Source organism: Pinus tabuliformis, chromosome 3_1 (assembly GCF_031772625.1).
Source record: "Pinus tabuliformis cultivar Carrire ecotype Pingquan chromosome 3_1, CPIR1, whole genome shotgun sequence".
Lineage (NCBI taxonomy): Eukaryota > Viridiplantae > Streptophyta > Pinopsida > Pinales > Pinaceae > Pinus > Pinus tabuliformis.
This window is the reverse complement of record NC_142301.1, coordinates 968,826,616-968,841,084: the sequence shown is the minus strand read 5'-3', so window position 1 is coordinate 968,841,084 and position 14,469 is coordinate 968,826,616.

The following is a 14,469-nucleotide window of genomic DNA, read 5'->3' as shown; positions in this document are numbered from 1 at the left end:
GAGGATTGTTAAGGAATATCGCTTAATATCATATCATAAGTTATAAAGGGATGGCACATTAAATATGCGATTGCAATATATATATATATATATATATATATATATATATATATATATATATATATATATATATATATATATATATATATTATAGATGCGATACAATACTTGGGCCCGAGGATTCCATTGTAATACACTTTAAAGTTACATCACATTCGCCATATCGCAAGACTCTTGTAAAGCCTTGCCACATTGAAAGTGCCGATTGCGATAATACTTGGACCTGACGGATGTATTAACAACCATTTAATATCATATTGCGTCCACCTCATCGGAATTATCATATCATAAGTCTTAACGGGATGTCACATTGAAAGCCCCGATTGCGATATATATATATGGACTCGACAAAGTTATTAAAATAGTTTAAAATAATGTCACATTCGGGTATCGGGGAATTGGCTATGTTATGTGAAAATCTACCGATTGCGATAAATTTGTGAAGGAGCGGACCCGATGAAGTTATAGATGCGGGCGTAATGCATTTGAAGTCCAACCTTATGTGTTCATAGGGTGTATTTTCCGTGTATTTCCTGTGCATCCTTGTATTCCGATATATTGTATGGTCCCGGGTTTAAAGGCTTAAGGCCTTGTCATATTAAAGTGGCAATTGCGATAAAAGGATGATGTGGCATGTGGGACCTCTATATGGCATAGTCTCTCTTATATGGTTTCTATGAACAGTTAATGTATATTGTATGAATAGTTAAAAAGGGGCTCTCTGATCTTTTTTAATATGCAACACTATTGTAATTCAACCTCTCTTCCACATTAAAGTGTCCTGTGTGTATTGATGAATTTGAAGAGACAGAGGAAGCCGAAGAGTGAGCGCAAAGGAAGCTGAAAGATCAAGCGAGCATTGAGGAAGATGAAGAGCCAGCAGAGAAAGGAAGCCAAAGGTCAGGGGTATCAGGAATATAAAACAGAGAGCAAGGAAAGTTTAGGGTTACTATCAAACTGTAAGAAAATAAAGGAAGCCGAAGCTCTGGCAGAAATGGAAGGAACAGAAGGACATAAGTAAGTCAAAGTCCCAGCAGGGTTGGGAGCAGAGAATTACAACCAAACAGATCCAGACAGTTTACAACAAAGGGTTGGAGCCCTTGAGGTTGGTGCCTCAGAATTGAAAGGATTGGTGTCCTGGGAGTTGGTGCTCCTAAATTCAAGATTGGTGTCTTGACAAGACAGAGTTGGTGCTCTGGAGGTTGGAGCCTCACAAAGAGTCCAAGTTGGTGCTTAGAAACTGATTGAAACCATATATATATATATTGTACTTGATTTATTGCAAATATCACTTTAATAAAAGAATCTATTCCTGTTATCTACTTCTGTATTCCAAATATAAATGTTTTTCACTGATATAAATAATAATTAAAAAGAAATATTGATTCACCCCCCCCAGTATTTCCAACAATTGGTATCAGAGTGGGCTTCTTCATATCATCCCAACAGCTTGAATAAGGATTCTTAGTCATGACGAGAAATCAAGAAGTTTCAGGAATACCTCCTCTGTTCGATGGCACAAATTTTGGTTTCTGGAAAAAGAGAATGTCCTATTACTTAATGTCCCTTGGACCTGAGGTTTGGCATTTGGTCTTAAATGAGTACATAGCTCCTTCCACTCTTCCAACATATCAAGACGAGAGGAAAGTCTACGTTGCAAATGAAAAAGCCTTAAAATTCATCACTAATGGAATCATTGATTCTAAATTTACGAAAGTCATGAATTGTAACTCTACTAAAGGAGTATGGGATAAGCTAATTAGCTTATACGACGGGGACTCCAAAGTCAAGAAGGCAAAGCTTAAAACTCATAGAAGGCAATTTGAAAGTCTGAAAATGGATGATGAAGAAGATATTGCATCATACTTTCTCCGAGTAGCTGAAGTGGTCAACTCTCTTAAAGGATTGGACGAAAATATTTAAGAAAGCACCATTGTTCAAAAGGTCTTAATATCTCTCCCAGACAGATTTGACTCCTAATTAAGTGCCATAGAAGGAGTGATGGATCTAGATACTCTCAAGATGGATGAAATCCATGGAATCCTCATTGCCTATGAGATGAGAAAAGGTTGCCCAAGTTCCAAAGATGCAGCGTTCAAGGCCTCAAAATCAAAAAAGGGGAAAGAAAGGAATGTTAGTAGTGATGACTCTGATGTTGAATCCCAATTGGCGCAATTTGTACAAAGACTGAAGAAAGGATCTAAGCTAAAAGGTAAATACCCTCTTATTTGTTTCAAATGTGGAAAAATAGGTCATTATGCTGCAAAATGTCCTCATAAGCATGATAGTGATGATGAAGAAAATTCTAAAAGGATGGTATACAAGAAAGGGTTCAATAATAAGAATTTCCTCTCTAAGCAAGATGAGTTTGATGAAGATGAATTTGTAGTCATCAAAAAGAAATCAATTAACTAGTTCCCTCACCGCAAAGGAGGTAATGAAGAATCAGATGAAGAAAATGATCATGCTGGATGCCAAGAAGTATTATTCATGGCATTCACAAATGATGTTGACTCAGGGCTAGATGGAAATGTAAATGAATTGTTAATAAGTGCCATTGAAGAAAATGAGAAATTAAGGAATAAAATCATTTCTCTCAAGGTAGAAAATGAGGAAACAAAAAGAAGGGAAGATTTCTTGAAAAATAAGCTAAAAGAAAAAGAAGAAGCTTGCGAAGAACGTGAAGCCGAAAGAGTATCTCTGAGGAAGGAATTGGAGCAAGTTAAAAAGGGTTGGAAGAGCTCTCAAATACTTGACACTATCCCAAATAATAAAAAAACCTCAATATGATAAATCTGGAATAGGTTTTAAAGGAGAATCATCAAGTACTAAGAATAATGCGAAAAACTATGCCGATGTACTTTCCAGCAACCCAAAAGAAGAAAGATTATTTCATCAAAGGCTCATCCCAGATCCAAAGAATGAAGAGAGAGTAACTCCAAGGAATAATGTTTATTTGAATCATGGATGTTACAACAGATACAAAACAGTGTTTCATCAAAGGCCCATCTCAAAACCAAAGAATGAAGCGGAAGTAATTCCAAGGAAGAATGTTGATTCAAATCATGGCTACTACAACATGTACAAAACTATCTTTTTTGGGCATTGTTTCTATTGTAAAAATTTTGGTCATCAAGCTAGACATTGCATGGCTCGTAAGAATGAAACACCAAAACTGAAGGATCAAATAAACAAACCATATGGCCCCAAAGGGCAAGGACAAATCAAGACCTACAATTCTTTTGATCCCTTGGCCAAATTTGATCTGATTTGCTCATTATGTAATAATAATGGACACAATGAACAAAATTTCCCACTCAAAAGAGGAAAAACAAGAAGTGAGAATGCCAACACGGATAAATGTGGCCTAGCTATATGTGCTCAAAATAATGAAAATAATTGGTTTGTGGACAGTGGGTGCTCCAGACACATGACAAGGGACAAAAGGAAGTTTGTCTCATTGAACAAAAAGGAAGGAAATGTATCCTTTGGAAGTGGATCTGCCAAAATTGCTGGAAAATGAACTATTACTCTTATTAATGGAAAAGGAAAAGCTCAAAATGCTTTGCTAGTAAACGGGCTCAAACACAACCTCCTGAATGTTAGCCAAATTTGTGATCAAGGACATAATGTTGTCTTTAGCACCAAATACTATGAAATAAGGAACTCTTCCCCAGGGGAACTTGTGGCGAAAGGGGTTAGAACACCAGACAACATCTACATTCTCAACAAGATTCAAGAAGATAAATGCTACTTAAGTCAAACAAATGAAACTTGATTGTAGCACAAGTGACTTGGACATACAAGCTTCAATAACTTGATCAATATCAGCAAGATTAAAGCAGTACGAGACATCCCAAAGTTCTTCAAACCAAATCAAGGAATATGTGGTCCATGTCAACATGGAAAGCAAACCAGAACCAACCACAAGACCAAGGAGTTTTCTACATCAAAGCCTTTGGAGATCATCCATGCAGATTTATGTGGACCAACTAGAACTCCGACACTCCAAGGAGAAAGGTACTTTGCTTTATTTGTTGATGACTATACTAGAATGATGTGGATATATTTTATAAAATATAAATCCGAAGCATTTGAGTGTTTTAAGAATCTTAAAGCTCTTGTAGAAAATGAAAAGGACTCAAAGATTAAGTGCCTCAAAATAGATAGAGGAGGAGAATTCACATCAAAAGAATTTAATGAATTCTGTAAAATACATGGAATTAAAAGAGATTTGTCTACTTCCAAAACACCCAAGAAAAATGGGGTAGTTGAAAGAAGAAACTGAACAGTTCAAGAAATGGCAAGGACAATGTTAATAGTAGCTGACTTGCAGCCAAAATTCTGGAGAGAAGCAATCGGGACAACTGTCTATACCTTGAATCAAACTCAATTAAGACCAAATAATGAAAAGACTCCTTATGAATTATGGAAAGGAAGACCTACTTCAGTAAAATACTTCAAGATTTTTGGAAGCAAGTGCTTCATAAAAATCAATGATGGCTCACTAGGAAAGTTTGATTCTCGGGTTAACGAAGGGATCTTCTTTGGATATTCTACATGGAGCAAAGCCTACAAGTGCTACAATAATCGACTACAGAAAATAGTGGAAAGCATTGATGTAAAGATTGATGAAGACCTTCCAGAAAAAGAAATTGAAGAACATGAAGTTGATCCTCTCATTGAAGAAGAAGAACTTGAAAAAGAAGAAATAGATCAAGAAAAACCCAAGGAAAAAGAACCATCTCAAACCCCTTCAAAGATGAAGTTTCTCCAAAAATATCACCTAGAAGAGCAGATTATTGGCAATGTAGATGAAGGGATGCAGACACGAAGAAGAATGACAAGTACACCAAGGAAAAATGATGTTGCTCTTCTATCCATGATAGAACCAGAAACATTTACTCAAGCAAGTAAGGATCCTCATTGGGTAAAAGCCATGGAAGAAGAAATGTCTCAAATTGAGAAGAATGAGACATGGGAGCTGGTACCTCGTCCAAAGGATAAAAACATAATAGGAACCAAATGGGTATTCAAAAACAAAATGAATGAAGATGGACAAATCATCAGAAATTAGGCAAGGCTTGTTTGTAAAGGATATTCACAAGTTGAAGGAATTGACTTTGAAGAAACATTTGCACCAGTAGCTCATATGGAAGCTATGAGGATGCTCTTGTCATTTTCTTGGTCAAAATGATTCAAAATATATCAAATGGGCGTAAAATCAACATTCCTGAATGGGAAACTCAAGGAAGAAGTCCACATGGAGCAACCAGAAGGGTTCAATCTAACAGAAGGAAAAGACATTGTTTGTAAGTTGAAAAAGGCATTATATGGGTTGAAACAAGCTCTTAGAGCTTGGTACAAAAGATTGGATCACTATCTACAACAACAAGGCTTCAAGAAGGGGGTGGCAGGAAGTAATCCTACATAAAGACAGATGAGGATAAGTTACTAGTCACACTTCTTTATGTTGATGATCTGATTTTTGCTAGTAATAATGATGAGATGAGCCATGAGTTTTCTCAAAATATGTCAAAAGAGTTCGAGATGTCAATGATAGGAGAGTTATCTCACTTCCTTAGATTACAAGTATCTCAAATCACGATAGAAATGTTTATATCTCAAGCCAAATATCTTAAAGACATGCTTAAAAGATATGGAATGGAAGATTGTGCACCCATGAGCACACCTATGACCACAAGTTGCAAATTGAGCAAAAATGATGACTCCCCTCCGGTAGATGCAACTCATTACAGGTCAATAATTGGAGCCCTTTTGTACTTAACTGCTACGAGACCTGACATTATGCAAGCAGTAGGAATGGTGGGAAGATTTCAATCAGCTCCTAAACAATCCCATTTGTTGGTTGTAAAAAGAATTCTCAGATACTTGAAAGGAACTCCTGATTTCGGTCTCTGGTACCCTAAGAGCTCAACTCTTACTTTGACTGCATACACCAATGCTGATTGGGCCGGAAGTGTCGATGATCGGAAAAGTACTAGTGGAAATGCATTCTTCCTGGGAGACTGTTTAGTATCTTGGCTCAGCAAAAAACAGACATCCATATCACTATCTATAGCTGAAGCCGAGTATATAGTTGCCGTAGATTGTTGTACTCAAATACTATGGATGAAGGAAGCTCTAAAAGATGTCAACATAGGTACAAATCAACCAATTACCATCTATTGTGATAACACAAGTGCGATTAGCCTCAGCAAAAATCCAGTGATGCACTCAAAGACCAAACATATACCAATCAAGTATCATTTCCTTCGTGAACAAGTAGCTGAACAAAACATCATCTTGGAATATATCAATACTAAGGAGCAGATAGCTGATATTTTCACAAAACCTCTTCCTCGAGAAGCATTTAAACATCTTCTTCGAAAGATGGGAATTATCTTCTTAGCATCATTCAAGTTGATTCATAAAGATGTTGCAGGACAGGGGGAGCAGTTCGATAAGGGGAGTCCCTGAGCACTCCTCTGCCATTGATGTCAAAGGGGGGGAGAAGAAGAATATTGCCATCAATAACAAAGGGGGAGATTGTTGACCTAGATTGTCATTGATGTCAATATGGTAATATTCTGGATGAGTAAACAATGATGTGAGGCCAAGGAGAAGTAGAGCAGATTTGTGAAGAAACAGAAGCAAGAAGCCATGAGGAGAAATCAGAGAAGAACTATTGGAGCAGTGCATCGAAAGCCATCGCAGAGTCATATCAGACCAGAAAAGAGCGGAGGAGTATATATCAGGTTAAAGTATATAACCACATATATCGGGTTAAATAATATAATATCAGGTTAAAGTCAAATTGAATGCACGTGATGATATTCCAAAAGGTGGATTTGTAATAGTGGTAGTGGTTTTCGGGCGGACACTAGGCGGTAAGTGGTATTTAGAGGAGAGCGCCCGATTCCATTAACTGAGTGACACGTAACATGAGGGTGGAGAGAGAAAACCACTTTTCGGGTGGTTATTTCCCTTGCAAATTGCTCACTGGAAATTCATGCAAGCCACTAGATCCAGCACGGGTTGATTGACAACGAAGGAGCAACGGACGGTTTTTGGGTTGATTGAATTAAGTTTTGACCGTTGGATCGTGAGCAGATCAACGGTGGAGGATTGCTAAGGAATACCACTTAATATCATATCATAAGTTATAAAGGGATGGCACATTAAATATGCGATTGCGATATATATATATATATATATATATATATATATATATATATATATATATATATATATATATATATGCGATACAATACTCGGGCTCGAGGATTCCATTGTAATACACTTTAAAATTACATCGCATCCGCCATATCGCAAGACTCTTGTAAAGACTTGCCACATTGAAAGTGCTGAATGCGATAATACATGGACCCGACGAATGTATTAACAACCATTTAGCATCATATCGTGTCCGCCTCATTGGAATTATCATATCATAAGTCTCAACGAGATGCCCCATTGAAAGCGCCGATTGCGATATATATATATATGGACCTGACGGAGTTATTAAAACAGTTTAAAACAATATTGTGTCCGGGTATCGGGGAATTGGCTATGTTATGTGAAAATTTGCCGATTACGATAAAATTGTGAAGGAGCGGACCTGATGAAGTTATTGATACGCGCGTAATGCATTTGAAGTCCGACCTTATGTGTTTGGAGGGTGTATTTTATGTGTATTTCCTGTGCATCCTTGTATTCTGATATATTGTATGGTCTCGAGTTTAAAGGCTTAAGGCCTTGTCATATTAAAGCGACGATTGCGATAAAAGGATGATGTGGCATGTGGGACCTCTATATGGCCATAGTCTCTCTTATATGGTTTCCTTGAACAATTAATGAATATTGTATGAATAGTTAAAAAGGGCCTCTCTAATATTTTTTAATATGCAACACTATTGTAATTCGACCTCTCTTCCACATTAATGTGTCCTATGTGTATTGATGGATTTGAAGAGACAGAGGAAGCCAAAGAGTGAGCGCAAAGGAAGCTGAAAGATCAAGCGAGCGTTGAGGAAGCCGAAGAGCCAGCGGAGAAAGGAAGCCAAAGGTCATGGGTATAAGGAATATAAAACATAGAACAAGGAAAGTTTAGGGTTACTAGCAAACTGTAAGAAAATAAAGGAAGCTGAAGCTTTGGCAGAAATGGAAGAAACAGGATGAGAAAAGTAAGTCATAGGCCCAACAGGGTTGGGAGCAAAGAATTACAACCAAACAGATCCAGAGAGTTTACAGCAGAGGGTTGGAGCCCTTGAGGTTGGTGCCTCAGAACTGAAAGGATTGGTGTCCTGGGAGTTGGTGCTCCTAAATTCAAGATTGGTGTCTTGATAAGACAGAGTTGGTGCTCTAGAGGTTAGAGCCTCACAAAGAGTCCAAGTTGGTGCTTGGAAAATGATTGAAACCATATATATATATATATATATATATATATATATATATATATATATATATATATATATATATATGCACTTGATTTATTGCAAATATCACATTAATAAAAGCATCTATTCCTGTTATCTACTTTTGTGTTCCAAATATAAATGTTTTTAACTGATATAAATAATAATTAAAAAGAAATATTAATTCACCCCCCGCTCAGTATTTCCAACACAAACCTTATTGAATTCCTAAATGGCAGGGGCATAACCTCGATTGCACAAATAATGGATTAGGAAAGCACTACTATTTTCATGCAGTCTTGGAAATCAACAGACACACTTGGTATTCCTAAAGAATGGATTCAAGGTTGGGAGGGTTACATAAATTCTTTATTTGAATCACACATCCGCATATATAATGACGAAGATGATCTCATATGGGCACCTACAACACATGGTGTATATTCTCCTAAGGTAGGATACCCCATCATTCATGTTGCACACAAGCCACCTGTTCTGGAGGGGTGGTGGAGAACTCTTTGGAAACTGAAGGCACCCCCACGAACCCGTCTCTATGTGGAATGTCATCATGAATAAAACTCTTATATGCATCAACTTGATGAAGAGATCTTACTTTGTTCCAACCTGGTGTGTCATCTGTCGACAGGACGAGGAATCGAATGATCATCTCTTCCTATTCTGCACAACATTATGACACATTTGGGAGCAAGTCCTCTCTCCCCTGGCTATCACACAGCAATGGGATGGGCGCAATATCAAGGAGGCATGGAGAAATTGGTGGGCAACTTCCTCGAACATGAAGATCCATAATCTCCCACTAATTATTTGTTGGCACACTTGGTTAAGTCAAAACAACATCATCTTCAATAACTTGCAAATTCAGTGGCCATTAGTTATTGCTTGGATCATCAATAATTATAATGAGTTGCCGGATGATGATCAACCCCCACCTGTTCGCTTTATAACTCCTGAAGCTATCAACCATAACCATCCCTGGGCTTACTTTGATGGATCTACCCAAGATCAGGGATGTGGGGGGGTATATTACTTCACCTATTAGACAACCATTCTTTCCAAATTCACATGGGGTTGGTTGCTGGCACAAACAACTTCATAGAACTCATTTCTCTTAGACACTTATTATATTTTGCCTTGGAACAAGACTGTAGACAAATTCAGATCTTCAGGGACTCTAAAATCTATCATTATTTGGTTCAATTTCACATCTGCATGTCATGTGCATTCTCTTAGAAACATTTTGGATGATGCCCTGCAATTAAAATCTCCATATTTATAGGGAGCACAACTAGATTGCAGATCAACTTTCCAAGGAAGCAACGAACCAACCCAGAGGTCAATGGTTGATACAAGAACAAAAGGAGGCAGATTTTTTTCAGTATTATCATAGGTCCTACATCGACCAGATATAGCAGAGGGCCGATAGGCCCTAAATTTACAATTTTTTGTGTAGAATTATATTAGTAAACTTTGCAATTTAAATTTTTGTATAAATATTTACAAAACCTGAAGGTATACCCTTAGTGGGAAATTATGTACAAAACTATATATTTTGATGGCTATGGCCACACATACATCATATGCCACTGGTATTTACAACATGTAGTTTTCCATTTTTAATAGAAAATTGCAATTTTTCCTCGGGGAAAAAAATAGAATTAAAATTTAAAAAATAAATAAAAAATAAAAATAATAACAAATAAATAAAAGATCCCTAAATGAAAACTTAAAACAATCAATAAAGAAGAAGGAAACTAAGGGGGGTACGAACAAAGAGAAGGGACCCACGAGTTGCTTAACTTCCATCCATCGTCCCTATTAATAGTTTTTTTCCTCTTTTCAATTTCAATGGCTTCTCTTAATTTTCGATGATGGAAAAGATCAATCCTCGCGAGGACCTTAGAATTCTCTAAGAAAACATGGTGCTTCGTTAATTTAGCATGTTTGGCTAGAGTAGAGGAGCAGGTTCTACAGTGCTTAAGGTCCGCTGCGTGCTCCTAAATCCTTTGTGAAATGGAACGACCAGTCTCACTGATGTAGGGGGTTCCACAAGAACATGGAATTAAATAGACACCTTTCATGCATTTGGGATCAATAGGGTCTTTGGCAGATATCAAAGAGCTACGAATAGTTTTAAAAGGTCTAAAGGTGGAGCTAATCATCTGCTTCTTAAGAATTCTAGCAATCTTGTCATTCGTCCCCTTGATAAAGGGAAGCTGGACACTAGAGTCCACCTCAACCTCTTTTTTAGTTCTAGGTCCCTGACTAACTTTTAAAAAGGCACTGAGACCTTGCAACTTACTATAACCATTCTTATTGAAGACATTAAATATATGGTTTTTCTCATTCATCAGATGATCTTCATCAAAAACCCGAATAGCCCTAGTAGCGAGAGTATTGAGAACACCTAGCTTCTGGGATGGAAAGTGATGAGATATAGCATGAAGATATTGCTCACTATGGGTTTTCTTATGAAAAACCTGGTGGGAGAAAGAACCATCATCTTTCCTTGAGATAAGAACATTAAGAAAGGGTAAGGTTCCATTAACCTCACATTCCATGGTGAATTTAAAGGAATGAGACTGATTATTAAGATGCTCAAAAAAAGAAGCTAACTTTTCCCAACCATGGGGCCATAAGTTGAAGGTATCATCAACGAATCTCTTCCACAATTTTGGTTTAAACCGAGCAGAAGCTAAAGCCCTAGATTCAAAATCTTCCATAAAAAGGTTGGCAACCACAGGAGAGAGGGGAGAACCCATTGCTACTCCGCACGTTTGCTCATAGAATTCACCTTCAAAACTAAAGAAGGTTGAGGTAAGGCAAATCTCTACAAGCCTAGCAGAATCAGGATCCGTTATGCGATTGATAACTTCAATAGCCTCTTTAATCAGGATGTTAGTGTAAAGAGAAAAAATATCAAAACTAACCATAGTTATATTTATTAAAAATATCATATTATTATTATTTATTTAATTTTTTTTAATATAAATTTTTAATAACAAATTATTATTAGAAAAATTAAATAAAATTCAAAATAAAATAAATTAAAATAAAATTCAAAATTAACTAATTTGACTTTTGTGCTTTAACGTTCTTTTTTATAATACTTTGCTCCTCATCCTAGTCCTCATGATGAACCTAGATCTAGGTTCGAAACGCGTCAACCCTTTGTTCTCTATATGATTTCTCCCGAAAATCCGAGCATTATATCATGAATCACATAAGCATACAATCTAAGAATATCCATATCTACATAAACTAAATGTGAATATGTGATTAACGAGGAGATTAATTTTGGTAAAGTTGAGATACATTAATCGATCAATTTTAGTTTATTTAAATATTTTAGTTGAATTTTTAATTTAATATTTTAAGAATTGGAACTATGACTTATTGACCACTATATTAAGTGTTTCTATCATGTTACAATTAATTATATGATTTTACTAATTATATTTTCTTAAATTAAAATTTGTTTTCTTTAATTATAATATTTTCATAATTATTTAATTTTGTTTTTGAATTAAACATACATCTTTCTAATTGTTCTTTTTTATTATATAATATTCAACTACAATTAATTAATATTTCCATATGTTTCAACCAATTAAAAATTTATAATTTAATCTTTTTTAAATAAACAAAATTGTTTTCTTTAACTAAAATATTTTCATAATTATTTAATTTTGCAAAATAATATGATAAGCCATAAAATGTCTAATATATTTAAAAAAGCAAGTATAGTTATTGAAAATGTTCATGGAAATAGAATTTTATACTTCATGATAAGGACTAATAAAGCATTATTATGGTTATTGGGTAGGATTAGATTCTCCACTGCACAATGGGAAATTACAAATAATCAATTATCTTAATTTACCAATCGGTGAAATATAAATAGACCAAATTCCAAAATAACGAAATATCTCAATTTACGAATCAGTAAAATCTAAACAGTCCACATTACAAACCTTAACAATAATTTGAATTCAATATTTTTACTTTAATGTAACTATATTTAAACTAAGCGACAGGGAGAAACCATGAGATAAATATAGCTAAAAAAATGATAAACATTGTACTTTAATTTCGCTATATTTTAACTAAGTAAATGTAATTTAGCTTGAAGTTACTTTTATATTAACTTCTTTTATTGATTGGTGTCGAAGGTGTTGGACCTGCCAACATTCAGGGGATCTTCTCGATATGAAGTCCCAACTAGACCTCACAACATTTGGTGTAGGAGTCCCATCCGGTATGATGGCCCGATTGCCATTATCTTAAAGATATGCCTTAGCTCTTGCTTGTCAGCAGATGAAAGTGATTTACTTAGTCTTCAAAAAATGAGGTTCACATGCCTAGTGAGTGCTTAGTGTCACTTATCTCAAGGTTCTTTCATTGCAGAGGGAGAAGGTGAGAGTGAGTCTCAAGTCAAAAGGTAATAGTCCCAACTCTGTTAAAGACACACAACACAGCAGGACATGTGCAGCTTCCGGCGAAGTAGTCCACACAGATGCTGTAGTCACAAACACAATGTGAACAGAAAACACGTACAACACCCGTCGAAATAGTCCACACAAGTGCGATGGTTGTTATAACAATGAATCTGTCGAGTGTCTAACTGAATAGTCCACACGGGCGGGACATCGTTAGCAACTGATACAACACATTTCCAATAGCATATGTACTAAAACAATCAAAATAGTTCAACTGTCTTAATACAAGTTAAAGCAACATGCATTAGAAGAGTCCAAAGAATAGTCTTACAAACAAATACAATACATGTGTGAAAATGTGTTGGCCTATTAACAGGCTTCTGAATTAAGTAAAAGTTCCAAGACACATCCATACACCATTACATCACTAACCCCAATAGTGGGACATTGGATCCACTGCTCGCTCCTCAAAGAAAAGACTACAGACACTCAAGGCTATGTGGGAGGAACCAAGGTGAAAATTCCTTTGCATGTACAAATGAAGGATATATATAGGCAAGGGTGAAGCTAACCCTTGTGATTGTTCGACTTCCCTCATGTCTGTTTGACTTACATGACTATTCGACTTCATCCATGGGTCTCTTGGAATTCCATGTTACATTACATTGATTACACAATTATGACCCAAAGTAGTGATGTGGTCAAGGCGACTCATGACACAACTCGACATGACGTTGCAGGCATGCACATGCTGACTGTGTTGTTCATGTCGAGTCACTGTGTTGCTGAGTGATGAGTGTGCTCGTGGTGTACCATAGTTTCACCTTCGCATAACAGAGTGCGCAGAGTCTTCAATGGTCTTGGTGTTCACTTGATAGTTCTTGCATGTGCATGTGTCTCCTTCACTTTCTACTTGGTATGCTTCATGTGTTCGTCCAACGCGAGCAAGTCTTCTAGCATGCACTCCTTATTCATCTCATTCGTCATTGCGCCATGTCTCATCCATGTACTTGTTTTTGCAATCACTCATGAAGAGATGACATCAAATCCATAAATCCCCTAGTCTACCATGATGCATTGTCTTTCTTTTTCGGGTGTAGGTGACCGGGAGAGAGGATAAGGCTCTGAAACAATGCAGAGCATATGTTAGGTTGGGATGCGAGGCTTTAGGGCACTGTTAAGAAAAATTGCACAGAGGTCACTAGGAGGTTGAAATGAGTAGTCCAGAACAACAATGACATTCTATGGGCTTTGGCTCAGCTGAGACGCAGAATTGCACAATTTTTCTGAGAAGGAAGCAGAGGACATTGGTAGTGAAAACTGAGCAGATTTTCAAGGGAGGTTGGGAGCGAGCTGTGGGAGCTTGATGGCCAAAACTGCATAGAATTGGGAGGCAGTCATGTTGAACATGTCTATGTAGTTTTTGGGTTGAGCGGGGTGTCTGACAGCTTGTAGATACTCCAGGAAAACTGTGCATTTTTCAGGAGGAGCAACGGGTTGATTGGTAGGGGGACTGACTGACGGAACTACATAAT